Below are 6000 nucleotides of genomic sequence, written 5' to 3'. Positions count from 1 at the left end.
CGCATAAGTTTTTTTTTTTTTTTTGCGCGGTACGCGGGCCTCTCACTGTTGCGGCCTCTCCCGTCGCGGAGCACAAGCTCCGAACGCGCAGGCTCAGCGGCCATGGCCCAAGGGCCCATGTGCTCCGCGGCATGTAGGGTCTTCGCGGACCGGGGCACGAACCCGCGTTCCCCGCATCGGCAGGCGGACTCTCAACCACTGCGCCACCAGGAAACCCCCTTCACATAAGTTTAAATCTCCAATTACCCTTTGAAGAGTGAGGGCGAGGGGGAGGAGTCTGAGCAAATTCCCAGATCACTGGGTTTCAGGCTCTGGCTGGACAGTACATCTGATTCCGTGTCCCTCTGAGTTTTCTTCGGTGACGTGTTGGCAGAATTTCAATGGCGACAGTCTCTCTGAATGTCACAGGAGTGGAGTGGCGATGGAGGCCAGACACCCACCAACCAACCAGTCCCGAATACTTGCGGTCGTGTGTGTGTGTGTGTGTGTGTGTGTGTGTGTGTGTGTGTGTGAGAGAGAGAGAGAGAGAGACAGACAGACAGACAGACAGACAGACAGACACAGAGAGAGATCTTTGATTGTGGGCCTCGCAAACGGGCGCCTGTCACCTTTAATTTCCCATTTCTTTCTCTCTCATCCGGTGACACTCAGTTTTTTTCTTCCAATATTCCCTCTGCTTTGAGAGATTCCGAAGCCAACCAAACTAAAACCACAGAACGAAAACCTCCAGGAATCAAACTGACAGACTTTTTCCCGGCGCAGTCCCCGCGGGCCGCGGTCCGGAGCGCCGAGCTGCAGCCAGCGCGACGGGGCGTGTCCGGGGCGTGGCCTCAGCAGCCTAGCTCCGCCCAGCCTCCCCGCTTAATTCGGACGCGCGGGGCCGCGGGGTGTGAAAGAGCTTCTCTGCGCCGGACTGGTCGTGCCGCCGCCGCCGCCGCTGCCGTCGGAGCCGCAGTCGGAGCCGCCGCCCGCGCCGCCTCCCGGCCGCCCTGAGCCGCCGGGCCGCTGGGCGCCGCCGCGGCCGCCCGGAGCGAGCGCCGCGGAGGGAGCCGCGCGCCTTTGTGCGCGCGCCGAGGTGGGTTCGCCTACCGCACTTACTTTGCACACAAAGACTGGGAGCGCGGGGGAGGCGGGGTGCCCGCCGGGGCCACTGCGCGGCCGGCCGGTCGGCCGCCCGGCTCCGACCCCTGACGCGAGGGTACCCCGGGCGGGAAGGGCCGCCGGGCTTCCCCTCCCCGTGGCCGGCGCTGGGCGGGGGTCCCTGCGTGCGCTGGAGGACGGCGCGCCGGGCGGTGGGCGTGAGGGGAGCCCGGGCCACCCCGCGCCGTGCCGGGGACGAGCCCGGGGTGCGGGGTCGGGGCGTGGCAGGAGTCGCGCGCGGGGGTACCCGAGGCTCGGGAGTGCAGGGGATGGGGGGGTGGGCGCCGCGAGGGAGGCGAGCCTGAGCGGCCGCTCCGCTCGGCTTATTGTTGCTTCCTCGGCCCTGAAAATGGAGAGACCCTGCCTGGAGCGGGGATGCGCTGCCCACCGGGTGCGCCACGCGCGGCCAGATGCCGAGCCCTGGGCGCCCGGCTCGCTCCCTGCAGCCCCGGCCGCCGCGGAGCCTCCTCCTCCTGGGCAAACAGAGGAGGGGCCGTGGGGGCTTTGCGCCGCTGGTTTAAAGGTGACCGGGGCACTGTTTCCAAACAGTCTGCAAGTAACTTTTCTATTTTCGCCTCTTCTCCGCTCCCGCTACTCCAGTGAACCCAGTATGTTGGGTGGCGTCTGCCCCCAAGGAGTCCTAAAATTTTGGTTCTCTTAACTTCTCCTCAAGTATCTTCAGGTCCCTCGGGGATGGCGTGGATGCGTCTGGCCAAGTTTTGACTTGCTGTGTAGGGGATGGTAACAGTCCCTCTGAAATGCGAAGCGGAATCCCGCAGAAGATAAATGCGGTATCTTTTTCTCTGCAGCAAGATAGCATACCTTTCCTTCCTTGAAAAGACTTGACTTAATGACAGTAGAGCAAAGTTATTTAATGAAAATGAGTTTGATATTCAACATAAATACAGAAAACCGGAATGCGGCCTGTTAGACTTTATATTTTTAACTTGAGGATTTCTTGCTAACAGGTACTTAGTTTCTCCGCCGGCCATGTGCCCTCTCCATCACTTTGGAGATTTTAGCTGTCCAAGTTGCTTTAAGTTGAAATAGTATCTGGAGGGCCTGTCTAGAGAAGATTTCTTAGTGCTAGTCTTTTCCAGTTTAAAACTTTTAAGTATAAAATTATATATATTTATTAAAAAATTGAAAAGAAATAGAGGGGAAAAAAAAGTCACTCATGTACCAAACCACCCAAACATACCCGGAGGATAAAGGCATCTTTGCTTCATTTATGGCTTGGCAGCCATGGTGTGGAAATGCATGTGTGTGAATGAATAAATCAGGGAGTTACTGATTATTAATCTTTACCACTCTTATCAGTCTAAAACACAATCTCTAATAACCGTAGTCTACAGCAGTGTTTTGCCAACAAGTCGTTTGAAGTGTATTTCCTCATAGCCTTGCAGATAACCACCTATACAGAAGGGGGAGGGAAGAAAGAGAAAAAACAATGCAAGTTCCACTTAATAGGGAAGGACGGACAGATAGAAGCGTTTAATGTACTATATTCTTTGGATTTCAGGAGTAGTTTCAGATTGGCTTTTTTTTTAATAAAAGTAAACCTTTTGGCTTTTAACATATTCAAAAAAATAAAATTGTGTTCTGAGATCCATGAGAAATATGTGATGGAAAGGAACTCTTTGTAGAACAAGGAATAGCCATGGTTTTGTAGCTGGTGACTTGCTTGCTTCTAACAGACCTTGCGCCACGTGCCTGTGTTCTGTGAAAAAACAAAAACAAAAAACACATTGTTCCACCCCAGATTTAGCCACTGAATGCTTTTGTCATTACATACTTTTATTTTCCACTTGTAAAATGTTCCGACATATAATTTCTCCAATATGCAAAGTTAAAAAGAGGTTTTGGAGACAACTGTTAGAAGTACTAGATTGATCACTAGGATGATGCAATACTTTTTGAAATCAGAAGAATTTACAAGGAGGAAGTTGTGGTTATGTACTGTCAGGTGCAATCTTTGTTCCTGTTTCTAACGTGGGGCTCCTTAATCTGTGAGTGTGCTTGGACGGGTTATAGTGCAGTACAGGCAGCCCTCCGTATCCCCAAGTTTCACATCCCCACATTCAAACAACCAAGGATCGAATCCGCAGGTGCCAAACCCACGGACACAGAGGGCCGACTGTATTCATTTTACTGCACCATTTTATATCAGGGACTTGAGCATCTGCGGATTTAGGTATCCTCGGGGGTCCTGGAACCAGTACCCTGTGGATATGGAGGGTCAACGGCAGTGACCTGTGAGTGTGTAAAGTGTGTAATCTGCTGTAATAATGGCACCTCTCTCCAACCATAAGTCAAAAGAAACTAAAATAGGGGCCATCAGAATCTCTCAATCTCATTTTTCAACCCTGCTATGACCTTGAACAGTCTGAGCAGCACAGCCAAGCTGGACGTGAGGTTAGAGTTGAGCTGTTTTGCTCTTAAAAGTTCTGCCTCGCAGGGTGGAGAGAAAAGTTTGGGAGTGGTCCAGGGTTACAGACTCGTGTGGCTCTTTGTGATGGCCAGACACCTGTCCCTGTTGCCTGGAGATTCCATTCATGGGATGTTTAGAAGCAGACTTGGTTTGTGCTTGAGAGAAGTGCTCTGAGAGAGCCGGGTCCTGAACTGTAAGTGGTAGGATGGATGCTGTCCACCCTCCCTCCCTCCCTCCCTCTCTCGCTTCCTTCCTATTACTTTTTTTTTTTTTAACATCTTTATTTGAGTATAATTGCTTTACAATGGTGTGTTAGTTTCTGCTTTATAACAAAGTGAATCAGTTATACATATACATATGTTCCCATATCTCCTCCCTCTTGCATCTCCCTCCCTCCCACCCTCCCTATCCCACCCCTCTAGGTGGTCACAAAGCACCGAGCTGATCTCCCTGTGCTATGCGGCTGCTTCCCACTAGCTATTTCATGCCACATGTAAAGGTGGAAAAGACTTTTAAAGATTTTTTTGGGGGAGTGGTTAAGGCATGGAAAGAGGGGACATAGTAGGTAAGTAATATAACTTCATATTCTTAATGCCCCATCTGCCCCTTCCCTCCAGAATTCTCTGTGCAAATGTTTGGAGAAAAGGGGCCAGGATGTTTGGTTGGGTGAGGTCTAGATTTTAGGCATTTTTAGAAGTCCCCGGATATCTTGAGATATTGACTTGTCAGCCTTCTTTAAGTCTGGAGAAAGTAGCTGTGAGCACTGACCCGTTTTTGCATCTCACGTTGGGCTCATGTCATGTAGGGAAAGCTCTGTGCAGCTAAGGAGTCCGTGTGCGCAGCCCCGGGCCACTTAGTGCTGGGATGACCTGATGATGAGACTTCCCTGCGGTTTTTTTTGTGTAATTTCCTAAGCTTAGCCTTGTTTTGCTTTTCCTTTGTGAAGCAGACCAGTTTCTCCCCTTTTCCTTCTTGTGCAAGAGGTGCTGGGCCCCATCCGTCTGAACGTTAAACTTTTCCTTACACTCAGTACCTAGGGAGCTCCGCTGAAAAGGAGTCGTTGCTTTCCACCGCATCTGATGCTGCTGATTCCTAGACCCCATCAGTAAAAGAAAGAAAGTGATTGGCCAGCTGCCACTTAGTCCTGGTAGATCGTCGAGTGGTTATTTTTGAGGCTGCTGGGGGAAGCTTTGTTTTCTATTCATTCCTTCATTGAACAGACATTTCCTTATTGCTTCCCGTGTGCCCGCACTGCCCTTGCATTGGGCATACCGCAGTTGACAAGTCCCAGGGGGTCCCTGTCCACATGGCAGGGCAGGCGAGGAAGATATTTAAAGAATTGTATGAGTTACACAGACATTGTCTGATGACCGTGATATTAAGAGCTGTGAAGGGAAGGTAGCACTTTGTGAATTAAGGCATCTCAGCAAGAATGATGGAAATCCCACCTAAGGCTGCGGGACTGGGTTTCTGACTCTAAGGTGAAGGGTAGGGGGAGAGGCGTGAAGGGTAGGGCAAGAGACGTGGAGGGCACCGAGTGTGATTTGCCCAGGGCTGATCAGTTTAAGAGCAAGGTGTAGGGGCTTGGCGGAGGAGATTTGGAGGACTGTTCGGTTGTGTTTAGAATTCGGCTGAGGGGTTGGGACGCTTTCTAGGGCAGAATTGAGGAGGGACTGGGAAATTGTAGTCTTGTTTGCGTGTTCTTGCTGAAGGTAAACCTGCCAGCCGGTGGCCCTGGGAAGCCAGCTGTGGTGGGGACATGGCGCGCCCACCCCAGGTTCTGTTACAAATGAAAAGGTAAGAGGGGGCTGTGGGGAAATCGTGGGAAGACTTATTTAAGAATGTTTTCCAGACTCAGGTGAACTGTAGGAAGGAAAATGGAGAGCAATGTAGAAAAAGGAAGGACTGCTGCTTTAACACAAGGTGGACTCTTTAGCAGTTCCATCCTTCCAAGGATCTCATTTAAGGCCAAGCAGCTGGTCAGAGCGGTTGTAAAGCAGTAGCTGTGGTCTGTGTTGTGTGTGCCTGAGGAGAGGTGGGAGGGACGCGTACTTTGGTGACAGTAATTGTCCCTACCCACCGCATAGTCTTAGAGTTTTGTGGTGTGAAGAAAAGCTCCCTCCACCCTTAGAGCCATGAAACAATGTGATTCTGGGCTGTCCTCAGTGCTATTCCTGGTCATGCTACTGAATTATAAATCCTTAGCAGTTGTTACACGGAGAAATCTTAAATGGGGAATTGCAGAGCCTAGGCAGAAGATAGAAAAAGTGCAGGTAGACCAGCTGTCCGCATCCTGGTGGGTGGTAGGTGCGCGTTGTCTGGAGGATTTTTCTCGCCTCGTTCTCTGTTCTCGTTTCTGTTGTCAATGCCAAGTGTGTGATAGTGGAGCCTCTATGGCCCTGTTCAGTGCCAGCCCTGGGCGGAAGAGG

General features: G+C 51.4%; 1 protein-coding gene across 1 annotated transcript in view; it reads left to right on the top strand.

Moving 5' to 3' along the window:
• Window positions 1–682: 682 nt before the first annotated feature.
• Window positions 683–6000, top strand: part of FAM107B (family with sequence similarity 107 member B) — an 86347-nt gene continuing 81029 nt past the window's right edge. The window contains exon 1 of the mRNA XM_079914379.1: window positions 683–1075. The gene's annotated coding sequence lies outside the window, so the exon portion shown is untranslated. The remainder of the gene's footprint in view (window positions 1076–6000) is intronic.

This window comes from Stenella coeruleoalba (assembly GCF_951394435.1).
Source record: "Stenella coeruleoalba genome assembly, chromosome: 2".
NCBI lineage: Eukaryota > Metazoa > Chordata > Mammalia > Artiodactyla > Delphinidae > Stenella > Stenella coeruleoalba.
This window is presented reverse-complemented; position numbering and strand designations above follow the sequence as displayed.